Source organism: Thalassophryne amazonica, chromosome 9, assembly GCF_902500255.1.
Source record: "Thalassophryne amazonica chromosome 9, fThaAma1.1, whole genome shotgun sequence".
NCBI classification, from domain to species: domain Eukaryota; kingdom Metazoa; phylum Chordata; class Actinopteri; order Batrachoidiformes; family Batrachoididae; genus Thalassophryne; species Thalassophryne amazonica.
The window spans coordinates 54,844,860-54,871,529 of record NC_047111.1 but is presented as its reverse complement, the minus strand read 5'-3'; the positions used below and the strand labels follow the sequence as shown (position 1 = coordinate 54,871,529).

At 43.3% G+C, this 26,670-nt stretch overlaps 1 long non-coding RNA gene across 1 annotated transcript; it reads right to left on the bottom strand.

Moving 5' to 3' along the window:
* Positions 1 to 1,244: 1,244 nt before the first annotated feature.
* LOC117516538 lies at positions 1,245 to 15,652 on the bottom strand. Its single transcript, XR_004562457.1, has 3 exons — positions 15,640 to 15,652; positions 13,313 to 13,318; positions 1,245 to 1,319 (listed from the first exon to the last, which is right to left on the bottom strand). It is a non-coding gene; the product is annotated as an uncharacterized LOC117516538 (long non-coding RNA).
* Positions 15,653 to 26,670: the final 11,018 nt, after the last annotated feature.

The window sequence follows — 26,670 nt, the reverse complement described above, 5'->3', positions numbered from 1 at the left end:
CTGTCCCTCAGGTTCTTTCAGCCTTGTGAGCCACCGAAGGCTGCTGTGGTCTGTACGTATGATGGAGGGCCGCCCCAGGAGATACTGCTGAAAATGTCTTGTGAACTCCACCACGGCCAGCAGCTCACGCCATGTGGTGCAGTAATTCTGCTCAGTTTTTGACAACTTGCAACTCCCATATGCTAATACACGCTCTTTACCCTGCTGGATTTGTGAGAGCACAGCGCCGATGCCCACATTGCTCACATCAGTGTCCAGTATCATGTCAACTTGGTCAAGTGGATAGCCCAGGACAGGGGCTGTGGTCAGCTGGTGTTTGAGTTCATCAAATGCCGCCTGGCATTCTGGACTCCACTGGAACCAGGCATATTTCTTATTAAGGGCATGGAGGGGTTCAGCCACAGCAGCAAAGTCTTTCACAAAACGCCGATAGTATGAGGCAAGGCCTACAAACTGATGGACCTCCTGGGTTGATCTAGGTGTTGGCCACTCTTTCACCTTCTGGATCTTGCTGGGGTCAGTGGCCATACCATCCTCAGAAACAATGTGGCCCAAGTAGGCCACCTGACAGTGGAAGAAACAACATTTGGCAGGTTTTAACTTGAGGTTGGCCCGGCGAAGACTGTTAAAAACCTGGCCTAAACGCTGCAACATCTCTGTCACATTCCTGCCCAGCACAATTATGTCATCCAAGTACACCAGGCAGGTCTCCCACTGCATACCAGTCAGGACACGGTCCATCAGCCGCTGGAATGTTGCTGGTGCATTGCACAGTCCAAATGTCATGACATTCCACTCAAAAAGTCCTTTTCTGGTGCAGAAGGTGGCTGCCTTACGTGCCATGGGGGTCAACTCGACCTGCCAGTAGCCGGAAGCGAGGTCCAGTGTGCTGAACCATTTGGCAGTAGAGAGGGTGTCGAGTGTGTCTTGGATGCGGGGCAGCGGATATGTATCCTTGATGGTGGCGTCATTTAGGGCTCTGTAGGGCTCTCATTTCAAATGGCTCCTCTTCACAGAGAAAGGGATTCACACTTCCAGGTCTCTCATTCAGCTCACCCACATTATACTCTTGCTGTCTTCCAACTGCAGTCCCCACCATGAATGGGTTGGAATAATTCATTTCATCCCCAGTAGTGCGACTTGTGTTTGCATCAGCAGGACGGCAGCTAGCGGCTGCTATTTTACTTAGCATCTTGGGCTTGCTAATCAGATAGCAATTAGTGCCCGTATCAATTTGCTGTTCATCGCTTACCACTGCCATCTTTTGTAACTCCAAAGTCCCTTCGTGGTCGCCATTGTTGAACTTTCCTACTCAGCCCCTGGACCGTGGTTCAGGAGCGTAGGGAAAAAACATTCAGTTGTCCTCCAGGGCTGAACTACTGTAGCTTCAGCTTCAACAACTCGATTGACTCTGCACGGCAGGTCAGTGAACAGACAGACGGACACACTTTACCCTTCTAAGCCTTATATTTATTAACAGCAGTTATTAACCGAACACTTCTTCCGCAAAGTCACACTTTTCTTTCTGATATTTTTCTCTCTCCCTGCTAACCTGCTGCGTTCCACTCTCGTCTTCTCCCGCTCAGCCCGCCACACACACACTGACATCATCATAGCATGCAGAGCTCTCTCTCTCTTAAAGGGGAAGACTCCTCAGCATTAGCTGCTCTCATAACAATTAGCAACAGAAAACTGGCAACAAAAGGCATTACAAACAGTTTAAGAGATGGGTTATAGAAACTGACAAGAGTACCAGAGGCAGAAAATGCAAACTGTTTAGTTGAGCCAACTTGTGAATTGTTATGCCTGAGAAAAGAAAATAATATGATACAAGTTTCTTAGAAGAGGCAGAACACCAAGGCATTATTTGCATCTGCATGTTTTTTCTGTTTTGATTTTAATTAATTCTAAAATTGTCAACTAAATAAGTTTAAAGACTGATGACTGTGAATTAGTTTTGACAAAGTATCAAACAAGAATGTCAAATTGTGCTTATCATCACATTTGTGGTCAGAGGTTTACATACACCCATCATGGGCATCAATATTATGGTAAATTTGGGCCTTTAATGGTGTCTTGGAACTGGACAGTGGAGGTGGACATTATAAGTGGATAACTGGCATGTTTATGCCGCCTTCAGAATATGTAAATTGTGCTCAGATGGTGCTCAGACTGCCGTCGGATAGGTGTCCCATCTTGACGGCACCCGGAGGGTTTTGAACATGTGCATCACACTCTGTGCCGCCAGCCGATTTTCGCCAACTGTGTGGATTCTCACAGATGGCTGTCAGAATGTTGTGGAACTGAAACCCGACGCTTTTTGGATGTGCGCCGATTTGTCATTCTAATGCCATTCTGCATGATTCTGGCTATGTGTGACAGAGGTATTAAAACCAAGAATTGGGTGCACTGTGTAATTTGGATCTTCCCTAAATCATACAGGCTCCAAATTACACAGTACATACAGGCCCAACTATATACGTACACCCCTATTAATATTTGTTCTTCCCCTTGGATTTGCCTGATGTGAATTCTCTGAGCCCACAAGTGATTTCCACTGTGAAACACCGGACTTTAGTGATAGGGGATTCTATCACCCGCAAAGTCAGGTTACAGACGCCGGCTGACGTTAAATGTATTCCTGTGGCCAGAACTCCCGACATTGCATCTCATCTTAGGGTGCTGCTGATGCTGCAGAAGGGAAGACAGACAAAGTTACATGACATGAGATATAGTCACATAGTTATTCACATTGGCACCAATGATATCAGGATGAAGCACTCAGAGGTCACAAAAATGGACATAGAGTGGACTTGTGACCTTGCCAGAAAGATGTGTCGGGATCGATTAATAGTCTCTGGTCCCCTCCCCTCCCGGGGTACTGATGAGGCGTTTAGCAGGCTGACATCATTAAATAGGTGGCTGACACAGTTTTGTAGACAGCAAAGCCTTAGCTTTATTGATAACTGGCCTTCGTTCTGGGGCTGCTGTGGCTTGCTGATGCCGGAAGGCCTCCACCCTACTGGGGAAGGCACCGCCATCTTGTCTACGAACATAGATAGAGCTCTACAGGGAGGGTAATATTAGGAATCTACAGCAGGCCACGGAGCAGGTGATTAGAGACCCTGCAAGGCTTATGACATGTGGTTGTAGAATCCATTAGCTTAGCGGGGAATTTAGTGCAGAAAATCCACTATGGTGATAGTGCAGTTTATTTGCCAGGGAGAGAATTTCAACAAGTTGAGACTGTGGCCTGCTTCCGTAGTCGTGTACATAAAAATCATACAGGGATATGCTTTCCAAACTTAATACCCATTACTATATTGGATGATGTTGAAATTGAGGATGGCCCAGTGGTTGTTCCAGCAATAGCAAAGATTTTGTGTCTGCTACCTACAATGCGCGTGGAATGTCTCAAACCAAAACCTAATTCTAGGCATCTTATATATGCTACTCTGAAACCACCCCTGAACCCAAACAGTTCAACTGTCAACCCCACTGAGGTCCTTAGACTGGGTCTCATTAACATAAGATCACTGTCCTCAAAATCATTGTTGATCAATGATCTAATTATTGATCATCACTTAGATATGATTGGGCTATGAGAAACCTGGCTTAAACCTACAGCTGTCCTCCCCTTAAATGAGGCCTGCCCACCAGCATATACATTTAGTCACGTCCCTCGTGATGCGAAGCAAGGTGGGGTGTTGCTCTTATTTATAAATCTAGGTTTAGCTTATTAGCTGTTGGGGGTTACAAATATAACTTGTTTGAGCATCTGATTCTACACATTGGATATTACACATTGCCAAGGTCAGAAGAATAAAAATCAGTTGTATTATTTTGTCACTGTATATAGGCCTCCTGGCCCATATTCTGAATTCTGAGATGAATTTGGTGTGTTCATCTCTAACTTGTCAACTAGTGTAGATAACATTCTGATCATTGGTGACTTTAACATTCATATAAATAAGCCTTCTGATCCCATTTGCAAATCATTTATGGAAATTGTGGATGCATTAGGATTTCGGCAATGCATTCGGGAATCGAAGCACATTAGTGGAAATACCCTGGATCTGGTTCTCGTACGTGGTATTGCTGTCACGAATATTGACATGCCTCTTACATCAGTGGTGTCTGATCACTCACTTATTAAGTTTACAGTTTTGCTGCTGTGTTTAGTGGAACAACAACCTCATATATCATTACGGTGATGCATCAACTCCTCAACTAAGACTGAACTCGAAGCTAGACTGCCTGATGTTTTAGCTTCACATTTGACCCAGTCAATAGACAGACTTGTGGATAGTTTAAACTCAGTGCTCAAAACTACACCGACATGATTGCACCACCTGTGTTAAAACCGCGCTCCCCAAATCACAGTCACCTTGGTTCAATGATTATCTGCGTGACCTCAAGCATAAAGCAAGAGGTCTAGAACGGAAATGGCGTCATTCAAAATTAGAAGTATTTCACCTTGCGTGGCGTGATGCTATCTTAGACTATAAGCATGCATTATTGGTTACAAAGCGGACCTATTACTCTGATTTGATCAACAAAAACAAGCATAACTCAAAGTTCTTGTTCGACACAGTGAAAACACATGCATGGACAACCACCTGTAGTTCGCTCTCCTTTTACAGTACAAGATTTCCTGGATTACTTTGGGAAGAAAATAGAACACATCAGGTTAAACATCAGCCACTACACCCTGCTATTGAGGTGAACGCCACTACTGAGGTATTACCTAGATTTACAGAATTTGATCGTATCTCACTAGGCATGCTGACAAAACTCGTAATGTCAACAAAAAGCACAACCTGTTTATTTGATCCTATACCAACAAAACTGTTTAAGGACCTGTGGCCCACTCTTGGGCCGACTGTGCTGGAAATTATTAATCTTTCTTTAACTTCTGGATCTGTTACTAAATGTTTCAAATCTGCAGTGATTAAACCATTACTTAAGAAATCTAATCTTGACCCTAGTGTATTGAAAAACTATCGGCCGATATCAAATCTATCATTTTTGTCTAAAATTCTGGAAAAAGTGGTGTCACAGCAGCTCGTAGACTATCTTAATGAGAATAATCTCTTTGAGCCACTGCAGTCTGCTTTTAGAAAATATCATTACACAGAGACAGCTCTCACTAAAGTGGTGAATGATCTTATGATTACAATGGATTCGGACACCACTATGGTTCTGTTGCTGTTAGATCTCAGTGCTGCATTTGATACAATGGATCATCATATTCTACTTGATAGGCTGGAAAACCATTTTGGGATTACTGGGAATGCCCATGCATGGCTGACGTCATACTTGACCAGTCGTTCTGTGTTTTGTACAGTAACACTACCTCTAACCTTAGTGACATGAAATTTGGGGTTCCACAGGGGTCTGTCTTAGGCCCCCTGCTTTTCTCCCTTTATATAGCACCCCTTGGGCACATATTGCGGCATATTGGGATTACCTTTCACTGCTATGCAGATGATACTCAGTTATACATGCCGATAACTGCTAGTAATCTTGTTCACATAAAATCCTTAAAAGATTGCCTTGCAGCAGTGAGAAGTTGGATGTCTAGAAACTTCCTACTTTTAAACTCTGATAAGACTGAAATGATGGTTCTTGGTCCAGTGAGACATCGGCATCAATTTGACCAGTTAATGCTCAGCCTCGGCTCGTGTGTCATACATCACACTGACAAAGTGAGGAACCTTGGGGTAATTTTTGGTCCTTCGTTGTCCTTTGGCCTCCACATTAGAAATATTACTCGGACTGCTTTCTTCCACCTGTGAAATATAGCAAAGATTTGTCCCATCCTATCTATGGCTGATGCTGAGACCCTGATCCATGCATTTATCTCTTCTAGATTGGACTACTGCAATGTTCTATTTTCTGGTTTACCACAGTCTAGCATTAGGGGTCTCCAATTGGTTCAAAATGCTGCAGCCAGACTTTTGACACGAAGCAGAAAGTATAACCACATTACACCCATTTTGCCATCCCTTCATTGGCTTCCTGTCCCAGTGAGATCAGATTAGTTCTGCTACTAACCTATAAAATTATTTATGGACTGGCACCTCCCTACCTAGCTGAACTAATTAAACCTTATGTACCGGCCCGGGCTTTACGTTCTCAGGGTGCAGGACTACTTTGTTTGCCTAAGGTGAATAAGAAGTCTCCGGGTCACAGAGCTTTCTCTTACTGTGCCCCTGTTCTGTGGAATGATCTCCCTGCGTCAATAAAACGGTCAGATTCTGTGGAGATTTTCAAGTCCAGACTTAAGACGCACTTATTTTCCCTTTCATATGGCTAGCATACTGGTATAGTTTTGTTTTACGCTTTTTACTCTTTTAATTCATTTATTAGTAATTGGAGCGGGCTGCGGCCTTAACTTTATGTTGGGGAAAGTGTAGTGACACGGACCCACAACAGGGGGTGCAAATGAACGGTCAATAGATGAGCCAAAAGGTAACAATTTAATGTTGTGAATGTGCACAACAAATATACAGACAATCTCAGAATCTGATAGCAGTCAATCCACAAAGGTGACGTGTGGGCAGGCTCGAGGATAGAAGATGTCTGTCCTGAGAAGAGCCGGAACCACACGATTTCCACCACCACAGAACCCGGTGAATACTGGAGCCGCCAAGTCCCGAATTCCCAGGTGATCACCGTCCCCGACTGTCGGATCTGGTACTGCTGGCGAGGAGCGCAACCTTGGCCGGATCAGGGGCGACAGAGTTGGAGGAGATGATTAACCCCAGGAAGGACAAAGAGGTGCGGTGAAACTCACACTTCTCACCCTTCACAAACAGCCGGTTCTCCAACAACTGCTGCAGGACCTGACGTACATGCTGGATATGAGTCTCAGGGTCCGGGGAAAAGATGAGTATGTCATCCAGATATACGAAGACGAATCGGTGCAGGAAGTCCCGCAAGACGTCGTTTACCAATGCTTGGAACGTCGCGGGGGCGTTAGTGAGGCCGAACGGCATGACCAGGTACTCAAAATGACCTAATGGGGTGTTGAATGCCGTCTTCCATTCGTCTCCCTTCCGGATCCGAACCAGGTGGTACGCATTCCTAAGGTCCAGTTTGGTGAAAATTTGGGCTCCATGCAGGGGCGTGAACACTGAATCCAACAGGGGTAAAGGGTATCGATTACAAACCGTTATGTCGTTCAGCCCCCTGTAATCAATGCATGGACGGAGTCCGCCATCTTTCTTGCCCACAAAAAAGAAACCTGCACCCATTGGGGAGGTGGAATTCCGGATCAACCCGGCAGCTAATGAGTCCCGGATGTAGGTCTCCATTGATTCGCGCTCGGGACGTGAGAGATTGTACAGCCTGCTGGACGGGAACTCAACGCCCGGGACCAAATCAATGGCACAATCGTACGGACAGTGCGGGGGAAGGGTGAGCGCCAGATCCTTGCTGAAGACGTCAGCAAGATCGTGGTACTCAACCGGCACCGCCGTCAGATTGGGAGGGACTTTAACCTCCTCCTTAGCGTTTACACCGGGAGGAACTGAGTATCCTAAACAATTCCAGTGGCAGGTTTCGCTCCACTGAGCCACAACCCCAGACGGCCAATCAATCCGGGGATTGTGTTGAAAGATGAGTATGACCCACGTGAATGTTTTGACCCCCCCTCAGCCCAGTCTCTAAGGGCGGGCATTTGTGTTTTGGCCGTTTGGGGCAGTCTCTCTGCTGATGCTCACTCGAGCCGCAGAGAAAGCACTCCCCGCAGACCAGCCTCCTTTGTCTGCATGTGGCCCTGCTCGTGTCCCTAGCATCGTCAGCAGGGGGAGCTGTAGCCACACGGAGCGCTGTGGCTGTGGAGCGTGGGGAAGACGGCTCCCTTTTGGACCCGGGAGGAAGAGAGATGGCTTGTGCCTGACCGCGCCCTTCGCCTCGCTCCCGTCGGCGTTCTTCTAACCGATTGTCCAATCGTATAACCAAATCGATAAGCTCAGCCAAATCCCGCGGTTCCTCCTTAGCCACCAGGTGCTCCTTCAGGACCGACGACAGACCGCGGAGCGCAGTCATATTCCAGCCGGATCTCGCAGCCGTGATATGGAAGTCGACTGCATATTCGGCTGTGCTCCGGGGCCCCTGTCTCATTGACAGCAGCACGATAGACGCGGTTTCGCCTCTGTTAGGGTGATCAAAAACAGTTCTGAGCTCCCTCACAAACCCAGTATAAGAGGCAAGGAGCCGTGAACTTTGTTCCCAAAGCGCTGTAGCCCAAGCGCGTGCCTCACCTCGAAGCAAATTAATCACGTAAGCCACCTTGCTGGCATCAGACGCGTACATCACGGGACGCTGTGCAAAGACAAGCAAACACTGCATAAGAAAGTCAGCGCACGTCTCCACACAACCTCCGTACGGCTCTGGGGGGCTTATGTATGCTTCAGGGGATGGTGGGGGGGGGGGTCGCTGAATGACCAGTGGAATGTCTGTATTCGGCACCGGGTCGGCAGGAGGAGGAGCTGCAGCAGCGCCCTGAGCGCGCGCTTCCACCTGTGCGATGAGAGCCTCCATCCTGCGATTAAGGATGATGTGTTGCTCGGTCATCAGGTCCATCTGAGCGGTAAAGGCGGTGAGGATGTGCTGCAACTCACCAATCACGCCTCCAGCCGACGCCTGTGCACCCTGCTCTTCCATTGGCTGTCCAACAGATGGTTGACGCCCCTCGGGATCCATGACGTTGGCCGAGATATCCTGTTGGGGAAAGTGTAGTGACATGGACCCACAACAGGGGGCGCAAATGAATGGTCAATAGATGAGCCAAAATGTAACAATTTAATGTTGTGAATGTGCACAACGAATATACAGACAATCTCAGAATCTGATAGCAGTCAATCCACAAAGGTGACGTGTGGGCAGGCTCGAGGATAGAAGACGTCTGTCCTGAGAAGAGCCGGAACCACACGATTTCCACCGCCACAGAACCCGGTGAATACTGGAGTCGCCAAGTCCCGAATTCCCAGGTGATCACCGTCCCCGACTGTCGGATCTGGTACTGCTGGCGAGGAGCACAAACAGTGAGACGTGGGTGTGTGCACACCCAGTAACAAAAACAGTCAGAAGGTGGAAAGTCACCTCCACCTCTAATACACAGTTCAACTCTGGTTGTCTCTGTAGTTCGGTGTGACAAGTGAACACCCTTCACTTCGTCACCACTCCGTACTCCGACAGACGACAACAGTGAGTAGACGCCTGAAACAATATCACAGAATAGAGAAAGTAATGTGCGCACGGCACAGTCACGGCTGAGGTATTACCTTCACAGGTAGAAGATATCTCGGCAACGAGGTGGAGATGATGTCCGGTCTTTATGGAGTGAGATGATGTAGAGTAGATGGGTGACAGCTGTCAAGAGATAATGAGTGACAGCTGTCACCCCCGGCTGTGTCCGTGGCGGCAGCGCCCTCTCGTGCCTGAAGCCCGCACTTCAGGCAGGGCGCCCTCTGGTGGTGGGCCAGCAGTACCTCCTCTTCAGGTGGCCCACACAACACTTTACCTAAATTCTGGGTCTTTTAGTGAAGTTTAGGGCTAGTGGCCTGCGATTACCTTAGTATTTCTGTTTTTCTTGTTGTTTAATGCTGGCAAATTATACAGTATTTTTTTTCTTTCTGATGCCTGATTCTGTTTTTTCTCTGTTTAAGGTGCAGCTCCATCCAGAGATGGGAGTTGTATTCGTGTTGGTGATCCTCCTGTCCTGTGCGCCAATAGCATTTCTTGTATATTCGTCCGTGAATTGCTCTGTGAATTGTTCTGTAATTTATGTTTGTAGCATGGCCCAAGCAGAGGGTCACCCCTTTGAGTCTGGTCTGCTTGAGGTTTCTTCCTCAGAGCGAGTTTTTCCTTACCACTGTTGCTCTGGGGGTTGATAAGGTTAGACCTTACCTGTGTGAAGCGCTTTGAGGCAACTCTGTTGTGATTTGGTGGTATATAAATGAAAATAAATTGAAATTGAAAAAAAGCTGTACCAACCATTTGCTTTTGGTAGCCATCAACAAGCGTCTGGCATAATTGTGGCTTGATATCTGACCACTCTTCTTGTCAGAATTTGTAGAGTTCATTTAAATTGATTGGTTTTCTGGCATGGCTTTTAATTGTCGTTCATAAATTTTCAATAGGGTTGAGGTCTGTGCTTTCTGAAGGCCATTTCAGAAGCCTGCTTTATTCAGCCCACAACTAGTTTTGATGTGTTTTTGGTATCATTGACCAAAAAATCCAATTTTGGCCAGGTTTCCACCATCTTGCTGTGATTTGAGGTGACATTGAAGAATTTAGAGGTTGTACTCTTCAGAATTACATCCATTTTGTGCACTACAGCAGTACTAATGGCAGCAAAACAGTCACAGAGCATAATGCTACCGCCACCGTGCTTAACAAGTGGTAAAGTGTTATGTTTGAAAGCCACACCTTTACTCATTCAAATATATAGTGCATGTGGAAAGTATTCAGAGCACTTCACTTTTTCTACATTATGTTAAACCTTATTCCAAAATAGAGTAAATTAATTTTTTCCCTCAAAATTCTACTCACAACACCCCATAATGACAACATGATAAAACCTGTTATTGAAATTTTTGCCAATTTATTAAAAATTAAAAGGAATAAATTAGGTGTACATAAAGTATTCACACCGTTCGCTCAATACTTGGTTGATGCACTTTTGGCAGCAATTGTGCAGCGCAGTCTCATTTGAGGGCAGACGCTAAAGGGGTATGATGTCATTTTTCTACTTCCGGGTACGGAACCAAGGCACTTTATTTGAATTTTTGGGCAAATTATACAGCAAACAATGTGAAAATGCAAAGAAAAAGTGACGATGTGGTGGAAAGTGGACATGTGTTGCGGTTTGTTTATGAACTGGAGCACAAACATGTTGAGACAATTGTGCAAGCGAGAGAACATAGCTACTCTGGATAGCACAACCTCTTCCATTTGCCTCATCTTCCCTTCTCTACTGGGAACTGAAAAAAACTGCACTTTTCGCGATTACTTTGGTGATTGCAGCCGAAAACAAAACAGTACAGCATTTTCCCGTATGAAGTTATGCTGTGTATATATTGCGCAACAGAAGCGGCTTTCCCCATAAGTGGTTAAATCCTGCAATATCACGCAGAGTTCAAACGAGCCTCAAGTCTTCTTAAATATGATGCCCCAAGCTTGGTGCACCTATCTTTGGGCAGTTTTGCCCATTGCTCTTTGCCGCACTTCTCAAGCTCCATCAGGTTGGATGGGGAGCATCGGTGCACAGCCATTTTCAGATCTCTCCAGAGATGTTCAATCAGATTCAAGTCTGGGCTCTGGCTGGGCCACTCAAGGACATTCACAGAGTTGCCCTGAACCCACTCTTTTGATATCTTGTCCCCGAGTAAGTTTAACATTGTAAGGTGTCTTGCCAGCAGATAATGTTTATATTCAGCTAAGCAGTCATGCCGTCCTCCCTAGGAACGATGTCAGTGTTATAAATTTCTATATCGTCTGTGTGTTTGTGGTAGGGTCAGTAGGGAACACCCTTATCTCAGCAGGCAGCAGGAGATGGTAGGGCAGTCGTGGCACCATGGTAGCCAGCTTGATTACACACTCTCTGATGGCCGAAGACGTATTGATAGTATGTCCCCCAAGAAAAAGCTTAAACAGAAACAAACAGAACACAGTTAACAGTGAGAAGGCATTAAGATTTTAACAACAAATCAATAGACTGAATGTATTGAAACAAGGCCATTCATTTGTTTTGGTGTATAATTTGGACATTTATGTTAGTTGGATGAAAACAGGAATATTTGACTTGCATATCTATCTTGTGGCGTTAGTGTTTCCTGTCACATTGTTTGTTTCGAATGTCTAATATTTGTTTTAGACTTGGGCTTGAAAATGAAGTCTGCCAGGTGCTTTTAAAAAGAATGGCTCTGGAAAGCTTTTGAAAGGTTAAAAATCTACTCATGATCCAAAACATAAGGTTATTTTTGAACCATAGTGGATGAAATGCCTTGGATGTACATGGTAGCTTCTGGAAGAGGGTCACTAATAGTTAATGACAATAACTATTGATGTAGTACTAGAATGAATTCAGAGGTCAACAGGGATATCAGTCTTCCAATGATAAAACAGATTTCATCGTAGAGCAAAGGTTAAGCCTCCATCACATGGCACTAACAAAGGACAACGAAGCCCAAACAAAACAAGAAATCTGGATTTACGCTGACTTTCGGAGGCATTGTTTAATCGTCGTCCAGCTCCGTTCCTCCAGCTGGCGCATCGTCAGAATTTTCAAACTTAACTGTCTTCCAACTTTGTCCAACCACCCACATCCATAAACCTCCTCTTTGGCCTCCCTCTTCTCCTCCTGCCTGGTGGCTCCATCCTCAGCATCCTTTTCCCTATATACCCTGGGTCCCTCCTCTGCACATGTCCAAACCATCTCAATCTTGCCTCTCTGACTTTGTCTCCAAACTGTCCCACCTGAGGTGTCCCTCTGATATGTTCATTCCTAATCTTGTCCATTCTCCTCACTCCCAAAGAGAATCTCAACATCTTCAACTCTGCCACCTCCAGCTCTGCCTCCTTTCTTTTTGTTAGTGCCACCGTCTCTAAGCCGTACAACATAGCTGGTCTCACTACTGTCTTGTAAACTTTCCCCTTCACTCTTGCTGATATTCTTTGGTCACAAATCACTCCTGCCACCTTTCTCCACCCACTCCACCCTGCCTGCACTCTCTTCTTCACCTCTCTACCACACTCTCCATTACTTTGAACAGTTGACCCCAAATATTTAAACTCATCTACTTTCACCACTTCTACTCCTTGTAACTTCACTATTCCACTGGGCTCCCTCCCATTCACACACATGTACTCAGTCTTGCTTCTACTGACTTTCATTCCCCTTCTCTCCAAAGCATATCTCCACCTCTCCAGACTAGACTCAACTTGCTCTCTACTCTCACTACAGATCACAATGTCATCTGCAAACATCATAGTCCATGGGGACTCCTGTCTGATCTCATCCATCAACCTGTCCATCACCACTGCAAACAAGAAAGGACTCAGAGCTGATCCTTGGTGTAATCCCACCTCCACCTTGAATGAGTCTGTCATTCCGACTGCGCATCTCACCGCTGTCACACTGTTCTTGTACATGTCCTGCACTACCCTAACATACTTCTCTGCCACTCCAGACTTCCTCATACAATACCACAGCTCTTCTCTTGGCACCCTATCATAAGCTTTTTCTAAGTCCACAAACACACAATGTAGCTCTTTCTGGCCTTCTCTGTACTTCTCCAACAGTATTCTCAGAGCAAACATTGCATCTGTAGTGCTCTTTCTCGGCATAAAACCATATTGCTGCTCACAGATCTTCACCTGTTTTCTAAGCCTAGCTTCTACTACTCTTTCCCATAACTTCATGCTGTGGCTGATCAACTTTATGCCTTTGTAGTTACTGCAGCTCTGCACATCACCCTGGTTCTTGAAAATAGGAACCAGCACACTTCGTCTTCACTCCTCAGGCATCCTCTCACTTTCCAAGATTTTATTAAACAATCTGGTTAGAAACTCTACTGCCATCTCTCCTAGACATTTCCATGCCTCCACTGGAATGTCATCTGGACCAACTGCCTTTCCACTCTTCATCCTCTTCATAGCAGCCCTCACTTCTTCCTTACTAATCACCACATCATCCAACCTTTTCTCTCGCTCATTTTCTTCATTCATCAGCTCTTCAAAATATTCCCTCCACCTTCTCAGCACACACTCCTCACTTGTCAGCACATTACCATGTGCATCTTTTACCACCCTAACCTGCTGCACATCCTTTCCAGCTCTGTCCCTTTGTCTGGCCAATCGGTACAAGTCCTTTTCTCCTTCCTTACTATTCAACTTCTTGTACAGCTCGCAATATGCCTGTTCCTTCCCTTTTGCCACTTCTCTTTTCGCCTTATGCCACATCTCCTTGTAATCCTGTCTACTTTCTTCATGTCTCTGACTATCCCAAAACGTTTTCACCAACCTCTTTCTCCTTATGCTTTCCTGGACCTCTTCATTCCACCACCAAGTCTCCTTGTCTTCCTTCCACTGTCCAGATGTCACACCCAGTACTGTCCTAGCTGTCTCCCTCACCACATCTGCAGTACTTTTCAAGTTGTCCAAAATTGCTTCCCCTCCAACCAGTGCTTCTCTAACCTGCTCGCTAAATTTCACACAACAGTCTTCCTCCTTCAGCTTCCACCATCTGATCCTTTGTTGAGCTCTCACTCTCTTCTTCTTCACCTCTAAAGTCATCCTACGAACAACCATCCTATGCTGTCTAACGACACTGTCTCCTGCCACCACCTTACAGTCTCTGATTTCTTATAGCTTGCATCTCCTATAAAGAATGTAGTCCACCAGTGTGCACCTTCCTCCACTCTTATATGTTACCCTGTGCTCCTCACTTTTCTTAAAGTAGGTATTCACCACAGCCATTTCCATTCTTTTTGCAAAATCAACTACCATCTGTCCTTCCCCATTCCTATCCTTGATACCATATCTGCCCATTAGTTCCTCATCACCTCTGTTCCCTTCACCAACATGCCCATTGAAGTCCGCTCCTATCACCACTCTTTCATGCTTGGGCACACTCTCCACCACCTCATCTAACACACTCCAGAAATCTTCTTTCTCCTTCATCTCACAACCTACCAGTGGGGCATATACACTGATGATATTCATCATCATCCCTTCAATTTCCAACTTCACACTCATAACCCTGTCAGACACTCGCTTAACCGCCAACACGCTTTTAACATACTCTTCCTTTAGAATGACCCCAACACCATTTCTCTTCCTATCCTCACCATGGTACAACAACTTGTACCCACCATCGATGCTCCTGCTCTTACTTCCCTTCCACTTGGTCTCTTGCACACACAATATGTCTACCTTTCTCCTCTCCATCACATTAGCCAGCTCTCTCCCTTTACCAGTCATACTACCAACATTGAAAGTCCCCACTCTCATTTCCACCCTTCTAGTTTTCTTCTTCTCCCGCTGTTTGTGGAAACATTCTCCTCTTCTTCTTCGTTGTCTTCGCCCAGCAGTAGCCCATTTTCCACCAGCACCCTGTTGGGCAACAGCACCGGTGGCGGACGTTGTTAACCCGGGCATCAACCGATCCGGTATGGAAATTCGAGTCTTAGTCTGCATAGTTGGGTTGGCTTGTTTTACGCCGGATGCCCTTCCTGACGCAACCCTCCTCATTTATCTGGGCTTGGGACCGGCACTCAGAATGTACTGGCTGCACAGGCTGCACATCCCATGTGGCTGAGTTAATCCATTTTGGAATAAGGCTGTAACAAAAAATGTGGAAAATTTTAAGCACTGTGAATACTTTGCAATGTAAATCAAATGCACAAACATTCCCTGTAACAACAATACATTTAAACAAATATTTCAATATTTAATATAACATCAGAGAAAGGAATCAACATCGCAGTAACCTCCACTTTAAATTAAAAGCATAAAAATGATCAGCAATAACACAAGCAAAATTATTAAAAAAGGTACTTTCCCTTGAGCACCAGTATTCTATATTAATTTAAATGGTCCTCTGGGATTAGATAAGCAAAGAAAAACAGAAATGCAATACAAAAAGTGCAACAGGTGATAAAAAGCACAGTCAAACCAGCGAAGACACCTGGCAGGCTTTTATGATGAATGGAACAAGGCCACAGGTCACACCGCACCAGCAGGCACCATCCGCCTGATTTGCAATGCATATTTTCCGTCTTTAAGATCCTTGAGGAGCTGCAGAGCAGGTAAATCAGTGGAAAGAGAGGGTGAAGGAGAGCATGATTTGAGACTGAATACCATAATTAGAAAAGGCCAGAAGAAAATGAAAAATGGTGTACAAATCAGGGGTGAACAAAAAGGAAATATTACAAGATTGTACTGTAAATGTACACTTTATATGATCTGTTTGGTTCCAACATGCAACTACTGTAAAAAAAATAGTAATACTGACAGTAGTTAATACATAGTGAACATATTTCAAAAATCTTGCGAGCTTTCCTTCTTTCATTTTTTTAAAGTATTTTTTGTATGCTGTTTTTGGTCATGCTTTCACTGTTGCTCCTTATTTTCCCCATGTGTTTTTTTGTGCACTGTGATTATCCGTAAGTGTGGCACTCCCAGCTCTTGCTTGATTCTCCCTTCTGTTATCACAGCTGCACTTCATTTAGTAATCACTCACCTGTTTGCAGTTCTCTCATTATCCACTCAGTATATTAAGTACTAGTTTCTGCACACTACTTGCAAGTTTATTTTATATTCTAATCCAATTAGATTTTTTTTTTCGCGAATCTGATTGGTTAAGCGTGTGAGATTTCAGACCATATAATATTGGGGTAACGGTGGTAAAATATTCGACCGTTTCACATTTCGATGTATTACTCTGCGCCCTGACCAGTGTTCTGACGAGATGACATTCCTGTCCTCCACTCAACTGTACATGCGCAATATTGTCATGACGCGGAACTGTCAGTTAATGGGATGTGACACACAATTCGACAGAACACCGGATGCACATGCTGCTAGCTATTAGTGCTGTTAGCTGAGAGTGAGAGAAAGTCGCGTACTGACAAAGCCACCAAAACGGGTGAATTTAAGCTACCATACAAAATTACTGATGTGGATTCTATAGAGAATTACAGTTTCACATGTGATGGATTTGACAAATTTTCACAATTGATGGATTACTCCGCACCCTGACCACTGTTGGAGCGACGCTGCCTCGGCTCAACGGTAAACCTTGCTGACCGAATTACCTACAGGAAAATAAACCATGCAAACAATGGAATTGAATTAAAATTGGAATAACCTCCTTTGTGTCTGATGATTTGCAGAACTTCATGCTGTTATACGGTCACAAATAGCCGTTTTATAGCTCCGCTAACGCATCGTCATAAAACTCCTTTTTGTAAGAGCTCAATTTGCAACCATATAACCAGCATGAACATCCGCAAATCATCAGACACAACAAGGTTATTCCCTAATTCACATATGTTCGCCTAGGTTCCAGACAAACAAGCAGAGTTCATAACACAGTGAGGCAAAGTACACAGGGCTGGGATAAAAGCAAAATCCAAAAAGGCAGAGCAATGTCAAACATGGATAGGCAAAGCAGGTCTATGACTGATGGTGATGAGGGCATGAGACACAGATGTGGCGAACATACAGCAAGGGGGCATGGTCGGACAAATCAAAGATGAAGGTAAGAAGCAAGGGAAGGCAAGAAGGAAGAGAGTATAGTTAGACAAACACAAAGAAGACAGAAACAGAATGTGAGAAAAGCCAAATACAATAGTGACCAATGGGTGTGACAGACAGCAACAGAGTCAAAAAAAGGAAAGGTGAAAGTAACCCTACCCAAAACCAACACTGACAGAAATAAAATACCCAAAACAAAGATAAACAAAAACCAAAGGTTGAATAAAATAACAACATAAAAAACAACAACAAAGAATCAATCCAGGAAACAAATCAAATCAAATCAAATCAATTTTATTTATATAGTGCCAAATCACAACAAACAGTTGCCCCAAGGCGCTTTATATTGTAAGGCAAGGCCATACAATAATTACGTAAAAACCCCAACGGTCAAAACGACCCCCTGTGAGCAAGCACTTGGCGACAGTGGGAAGGAAAAACTCCCTTTTAACAGGAAGAAACCTCCAGCAGAACCAGGCTCAGGGAGGGGCAGTCCTCTGCTGGGACTGGTTGGGGCTGAGGGAGAGAACCAGGAAAAAGACATGCTGTGGAGGGGAGCAAAGATCAATCACTAATGATTAAATGCAGAGTGGTGCATACAGAGCAAAAAGAGAAAGAAACACTCAGTGCATCATGGGAACCCCCCAGCAGTCTAAGTCTATAGCAGCATAAATAAGGGATGGTTCAGGGTCACCTGATCCAGCCCTAACTATAAGCTTCAGCAAAAAGGAAAGTTTTAAGCCTAATCTTAAAAATAGAGAGGGTGTCTGTCTCCTTGATCCGAATTGGGAGCTGGTTCCAGAGGAGAGGAGCCTGAAAGCTGAAGGCTCTGCTTCCCATTCTACTCTTACAAACCCTAGGAACTACAAGTAAGCCTGCAGTCTGAGAGAGAAGCGCTCTATTGGGGTGATATGGTACTATGAGGTCCATAAGATAAGATGGGACCTGATTATTCAAAACCTTATAAGTAAGAAGAAGAATTTTAAATTCTATTCTAGAATTAACAGGAAGCCAATGAAGAGAGGCCAATATGGGTGAGATATGCTCTCTCCTTCTAGTCCCTGTCAGTACTCTAGCTGCAGCATTTTGAATAACTGAAGGCTTTTCAGGGAACTTTTAGGACAACCTGATAATAATGAATTACAATAGTCCAGCCTAGAGGAAATAAATGCATGAATTAGTTTTTCAGCATCACTCTGAGACAAGACTTTTCTAATTTTAGAGATATTGATATTGCGCAAATGCAAAAAAGCAGTCCTACATATTTGTTTAATATGCACATTGAATGACATATCCTGATCAAAAATGACTCACAGTATTACTAGAGGTCAGGGTAATGCCATCCAGAGTAAGGATCTGGTTAGACACCATGTTTCTAAGATACAATAACTTCAGTTTTATCTGAGTTTAAAAGCAGGAAATTAGAGGTCATCCATGTCTTTATGTCTGTAAGACAATCCTGCAGTTTAGCTAATTGGTGTGTGTCCTCTGGCTTCATGGATAGATAAAGCTGGGTATCATCTGCGTAACAATGAAAATTTAAGCAATGCTGTCTAATAATACTGCCTAAGGGAAACATGTATAAAGTGAATAAAATTGGTCCTAGCACAGAACCTTGTGGAACTCCATAATTAACCTTAGTCTGTGAAGAAGATTCCCCATTTACATGAACAAATAGTAATCTATTAGATAAATATGATTCAAACCACCGCAGTGCAGTGCCTTTAATACCTATGGCATGCTCTAATCTCTGTAATAAAATTTTATGGTCAACAGTATCAAAAGCAGCACTGAGGTCTAACAGAACAAGCACAGAGATGAGTCCACTGTCTGAGGCCATAAGAAGATCATTTGTAACCTTCACTAATGCTGTTTCTGTACTGTGATGAATTCTAAAACCTGACTGAAACTCTTCAAATAGACCATTCCTCTGCAGATGATCAGTTAGCTGTTTTACAACTACCCTTTCAAGAATTTTTGAGAGAAAAGGAAGGTTGGAGATTGGCCTATAATTAGCTAAGATAGCTGGGTCAAGTGATGGCTTTTTAAGTAATGGTTTAATTACTGCCACCTTAAAAGCCTGTGGTACATAGCCAACTAATAAAGATAGATTGATCATATTTAAGATCGAAGCATTAATTAATGGTAGGGCTTCCTTGAGCAGCCTGGTAGGAATGGGGTCTAATAGACGTGTTGATGGTTTGGAGGAAGTAATTAATGAAAATAACTCAGACAGAACAATTGGAGAGAAAGAGTCTAACCAAATACCGGCATTACTGAAAGCAGCCAAAGATAACGATATGTCTTTGGGATGGTTATGAGAAATTGTTTCTCTAATAGTTAAAATTTTATTAGCAAAGAAAGTCATGAAGTCATTACTAGTTAAAGTTAAAGGAATACTCGGCTCAATAGAGCTCTGACTCTTTGTCAGCCTGGCTACAGTGCTGAAAAGAAACCTGGGGTTGTTCTTATTTTCTTCAATTAGTGATGAGTAGTAAGATGTCCTAGCTTTATGGAGGGCTTTTTTATAGAGCAACAGACTCTTTTTTCCAGGCTAAGTGAAGATCTTCTAAATTAGTGAGACGCCATTTCCTCTCCAATTTACGGGTTATCTGCTTTAAGCTGCGAGTTTGTGAGTTATACCACGGAGTCAGGCACTTCTGATTTAAGGCTCTCTTTTCAGAGGAGCTACAGCATCCAAAGTTGTCTTCAATGAGGATGTAAAACTATTGACGAGATACTCTATCTCACTCACAGAGTTTAGGTAGCTACTCTGCACTGTGTTGGTATATGGCATTGGAGAACATAAAGAAGGAATCATATCCTTAAACCTAGTTACAGCGCTTTCTGAAATACTTCTAGTGTAATGAAACTTATTCCCCACTGCTGGGTAGTCCATCAGAGCAAATGTAAATGTTATTAAAATTCACAGAGAAACTCACAGTAATGACCAGGTGGACGATAGATAATAACAAATAAAACTGGTTTTTGGGACTTCCAATTTGGATGGACAAGACTAAGAGTCAAGCTTTCAAATGAATTAAAGCTCTGTCTGGGTTTTGGATTAATTAATAAGCTGGAATGGAAGATTGCTGCTAATCCTCCGCCTCGGCCCATGCTACGAGCATTCTGGCAGTTAGTGTGACTCGGGGGTGTTGACTCATTTAAACTAACATAATTATCCTGCTGTAACCAGGTTTCTGTAAGGCAGAATAAATCAATATGTTGATCAATTATTATATCATTTACTAACAGGGACTTAGAAGAGAGAGACGTAATGATTAATAGACCACATTTAACTATTTTAGTGTGTGGTGCAGTTGAAGGTGCTATATTATTTTTTCTTTTTGAATTTTTATGCTTAAATAGATTTTTACTGGTTATTGGTGGTCTGGGAGCAGGCACCGTCTCTACGGGGATGGGGTAATGAGGGGATGGCAGGGGGAGAGAAGCTGCAGAGAGGTGTGTAAGACTACAACTCTGCTTCCTGGTCCCAACCCTGGATAGTCACGGTTTGGAGGATTTAAGAAAATTGGCCAGATTTCTAGAAATGAGAGCTGCTCCATCCAAAGTGGGATGGATGCCGTCTCTCCTAACAAGACCAGGTTTTCCCCAGAAGCTTTGCCAATTATCTATGAAGCCCACCTCATTTTTTGGACACCACTCAGACAGCCAGCAATTCAAGGAGAACATGCGGCTAAACATGTCACTCCCGGTCCGATTGAGGAGGGGCCCAGAGAAAACTACAGAGTCCGACATTGTTTTTGCAAAGTTACACACCGATTCAATGTTAATTTTAGTGACCTCCGACTGGCGTAACCGGGTGTCATTACTGCCGACGTGAATTACAATCTTACCAAATTTACGCTTAGCCTTAGCCAGCAGTTTCAAATTTCCTTCGATGTCGCCTGCTCTGGACCCCGGAAGACAATTGACTATGGTTGCTGGTGTTGCTAACTTCACATTTCTCAAAACAGAGTCGCCAATAACCAGAGTTTGATCCTCGGCAGGTGTGTCGCCGAGTGGGGAAAAACGGTTAGAAATGTGAACAGGTTGGCGGTGTACACAGGGCTTCTGTTTAGGACTACGCTTCCTCCTCACAGTCACCCAGTCGGCCTGCTTTCCCAGCTGCTCGGGATCTGCTGGAAGGGAACTAACGGCAGCTAAGCTACCTTGGTCCGCACCGACTACAGGGGCCTGGCTAGCTGTAGAATTTTCCATGGTGCGGAGCCGAGTCTCCAATTCGCCCAGCCTGGCCTCCAAAGCTATGAATAAGCTACACTTATTACAAGTACCATTACTGCTAAAGGAGGCCGAGGAATAACTAAACATTTCACACCCAGAGCAGAAAAGTGCGGGAGAGACAGGAGAAGCCGCCATGCTAAATCGGCTAAGAGCTAGTAGCTGCGCTAAGCTAGCGGATTCCTAAAAACATACAAAGTGAATAATGTGTAAATAATTTAGAGGTGATTCAGCAGAGGGAGTGCTTTAGTTAAGGCACGTGAAGATTACACTGTGAAACAAATCGTTATCTAGTTATCTAGATCAATCTAACTGCGCAGATTAAACAGCTAACAGATACAGCAAAACACCGCTGTGCTCCGAACAGGAAGTGATACAATACCGCAGTGAGAGCCAACCACCAGTAGAGGCAAGCAAGAGTCACCAAACAAAACAAACCAAATGAATAAAACTGAAAAGAGATAAAAAAATAAATAAAAATAAAGGCAGAGACTAAACTAGAACAGAACTCACCCTGTGGCTAAAGCATAACAAACAGATAAATTCAAGCAATGACTAAAGAATAATAAACAGGTAATCAAAGACAGTAGATCAAAGAGAGGGGACATGGACACAGACAAGAGACAAACCATAATATAAGCCCAGACATGGGGCAGATTGTGACGCATCTGTGCAAATTCACATGGAAAAAGAAGACTTTTTCAAAAGACGGTACATATGACGCAGCTATGGGTTGTCCTAGTGTACTGAGCACAGGCTCACCTGTTAACTTAATTACTGTTCACCAAACTTAACTCATTTACCGAAACATCACAACTAAGCAGTCATAAAATTCCCCATGTTACTTTGTTATTCCAGCTATGATAGCTGTATTAGTAACATCAACATACAACCCCAATTCCAATGAAGTTGGGACATTGTGTAAAATGTAAATAAAAACAGAATACAATGATTTGCAAATCCTCTTCAACCTATATTCAATTGAATACACCACAAAGACAAGATATTTAATGTTCTAACTGATAGACTTTTTTGTTTTTGTGAAAATATTTGCTCATTTTGAGATGGATGTCTACAACACATTTTAAAAAAGTTGGGACAGTGGTATGTTTACCACTGTGTTACATCACCTTTCCTTCTAACAACACTCAATAAGCATTTGGGAACTGAGGACACTAATTGTTGAAGCTTTGTAGATGGAATTCTTTCCCATTCTTGCTTGATGTACGACTTCAGTTGTTCAACAGCCCGGGGTCTCCATTGTCGTATAAACAAATATGTGGCACTTCATAATGCGCCACACATTTTCAATGGGCGACAGGTCTGGACTGCAGGTAGGCCAGACTTGTACCTGCAGTCTTTTACTACAAAGCCACGCTGTTGTAACACATGCAGAATGCAGCTTGGCATTATCTTGCTGAAATAAGCAGGGACATCTCTGAAAAAGATGTTGCTTGGATGGTAGCATGTGTTTTCCAAAAAAAATTTGAAATGTGGACACATCAGACCACAGCACACTTTTCCACTTTGCGTCTGTCCATTTTAAATGAGCTCGAATCCAGAGAAGGCGGTGGAGTTTCTGGATGTTGTTGACGTATGGCTTTCGCTTTGCATGATAGAGTTTTAACTTGCACTTGTAGATGTAGCGACAAACTGTGTTAACTGACAATGGTTCTCTGAAGTGTTCCTGAGCCCACACAGTAAGATCCTGTAGACAATGATGTTGGTTTTTAATGCAATGCCGCCTGAGGGGTCACAAAAACAAAAACACCACAAAAACAAAAAAGTTTATCAGTTTGAACATTAAATATCTTGTCTTTGTGGTGTATTCAATTGAATGTAGGTTGAAGAGGATTTGCAAATCGTTGTATTCTCTTTATATTTACATTTCACACAACATCTCAACTTCATTGGAATTGGGGTTGTACCTGGAAAAACGGGAGAAATAATCACAAGAGTGATTTGGCAGTGTTTCCTCATTACACACTCTTGATGAGGAAAATAAGGCAAACACTTCTTTTCCCCTGGTACATGGGCGGAGAAAAAAGCAAATGATCCCAGATAATCAAGCTCAAGATGTTCAGTAGATCACAGATAAATGCCTCTCTGTCTTGATCTCAACAGAGAATGAAGGTAGTAAAATCATGTATTTTTATCACTCTTACATTTTAATCATCTGTTTTAAAATAAAACTCACATTTAAGCATTTTTAAGTGGCAGTATTGGGAATTATAAACCCCATTTGAATCTAAATTACCAGTGGATAACCTTTCAATGTGTCACATAAGCATATTTTCAGTTCATTACTTTAAATTAGGCAATTTGGAGGGTAATGGAGACATGAATGAATCTAAATTGCTCAGCGGCAGAGTCCTATGCTCAGTTCCTACCTAAAATTAGAGATTGAGATAGAATCCTTCCTCAATGACGAATGGACTTATAGAAGTGAGAAACGATGCACTGCAGCTAAGAGTGAACAGATGGGTCTCTATTCAGGATTTAAAGGACTCAACAACAGACTGTCTTATCTCAGTGAGAAAACTATTCCACATAAAGGGAGCACCAAAATAAGACAGCTCTGTGACTCACTGATTTTATCTTTAATTTATCCTTCATTCTGAACATGTGGAAGGAACATGGGCTTTACAAGCTATACAAGATAAGAGAGAACTTATTGGGCATTTAAAATTTAATATGTAAACAACAGAACCTTAAAATCTGACCTCAAAATTTGGATTACATGGTCAAGTTCTCTTCTCCTTGTTAGACCTTTTGCAGCAGCATTGAAAATGTATAAAACTGTTTGACAAGACGTAATATATTAATAAATTCAAGGTTATTTCTCTGCATCTGCCATGGACAGAATAGGCTGAATCTTCTCTATATACTGCAAATGAAATTATAATTTGTAATTTGTCTTATCAAGCCAAAGGAAAATGTGGGAACCAAGACATTTTCAGCCTTATCACTATGATGAATCACTACAGACCTATATTTGATTCCAGGTGTGTCCTTCAGGCTGTCTGTGTTCTTGGACAATCCAGTCAATCTAAATTGTCCCTGTCTACCCAGCTGTCAGAGTACCAATCTGTCTTCTTATCCATGGGGAGTCATAGTCTCTAATCTGCTTCACGCTATGATATCTGGATTACACTTTTGCCTGTATAAGATTTACTTTGTTGAATGGCACATGCATCCAGTGATGATGTTAACCATCACATCGGTGCCTATGTATTGCAAGACCAGTCTTCATTATTATAGTCTTCTCTGAGTTTAGAAGTAGGAAATTACATATAATCACATTTTTCAGTGAAGCCAGACAATCCTATAAATACTAATATGAGAGAGATTGTTCACATTGTTCACATAAAGCTGAGTATCGTCAGCAAAGCACTCACCCATCTTAAACCACTTAATCGAATTAACTGAATGTGGGAAGTAGCTGGAGCACCCGGAGGAAACCCACCTCAGCACGGGGAGAGCATGCAAACTCCACACAGAAAGGCCACAGGCAGGAATCAATCCCATGACCTTTTTTCTGTGAGCCAACAGTGCCAACCACTAATCCACCGTGCTGCCCCTCAGCAAAGCAGTGAAAATTAACTCTATACGTTTGCAGTATTTTTCAGTATACATATGCTTATTAGGAGCAGGGGTGGTGGCCAAGTGGTTAATGTGCTTGGTTTCAGTGCAGAAGGTTCCGGGTTCAAATCCCACCCCTGCCACATTAAACCATGTAATATGGAGTTGTGTCAGGAAGGGCGTGAGAAAGGGCATCCGGCGTAAAACCTGTGCCAATTCAACATGCAGATCCACCTTGGATTTGCTGTGGCAACCCCAAGTGCAAACAAGGGAGCAGCCAAAGGGACTTACTTACTTACATATGCTTATTAGGGTCTGCTCCTTTCTAGAATGCCACTTCCCAAGGCAATGTCTTCACATGGGGAGTTGGCCCCCTCCTATTGGACTGTAGCTGCACACTGCCCCTAGTGGTTGGATTGTGTCTAAATGCAGAGGACAAACACTTGGTGGAGTTGTGAGGCATGGGTAAGAGCTTTGATCCTGGTCATCTTTTTGAATTTTTTTTTTTTTTTTGCAATCAGGATCAAAGTTCATTCATCAGTTGGGATAAAATAAGATACATATGACTACCAATTAACAAGGCAGGGCCGTATATAGGAATGTGAAAGGGGGGGTTCAAATGCTTGATTTGGGGGTCCAGTGGGCCGCAGGGCCCCCGGTGGGGTCGAGGGGCAACGCCCTCGTGGGGGGCTCAGGGGGCGAAGCCCCCTAAAGCAGAAGCTTTTTGAGGATTTCGAGGGGTAAAAAGCTACATAAATTTCATTTGAAACCCAAAATGTATCATTTTAGGAAATACATTTTTATATACAAATAGTCGTTGCTTGGGATTGGATCAGTTGCCATAAGAACCACCCAGGAAGAACCAAGATAACATTAATGCAAACTTTATACCAGGCCTGTCGGTTGCGAATGACACAACCGACAGGCGTGAAAAAACTCACGCTTGCACACGAAGGTTCAAGCTTGGCTGATGCAAGCGCACATGATTCAAATTCATATAGTTTTTGCAAAAAATAAAAAGGTCGGATAATTTTCTAACAGACCTCGTATTTAGCGGTATTAATATTCATGTTTACATTATGAATATGTACGTATATGTACGTTATGTATTAAAATAGTGGTATTTAATTTGGCGACCTTGTTTAACTCGTGAAATTCGCATAATAAATCCCACGCGAATATTTGCACCTTTACAGTATTTGCAACAGGAAGAAGTTCCCTTTATTTCTCATCTTATACATACAAACATGTTTTTACAAACCAGACAAGTGTAATTGTGTGTCTACATGGGTATTTACAAGCCTACTAATCTGTTTGATATCAGAGGAGGATAGGAACCAGGGAGCAAAAATTCTCAACCCCCATGGGAAAAGTTTATCTAGCAGTTTCCCCTTTCATCACTTAAGGGATTACTCTGGCAGAGGAAATTGAAACTTGAGGGTGTGTGATAATAACTGTGTAACAGTTAGTGCTTGTTGCTTATTATCAATGAAAAGAAAATACATAACGTTGATATCCAGATCAGAAAAAATCATCAGAAAAAAATCATCAGAATTCTCGGGGGGGGGGGGGGGG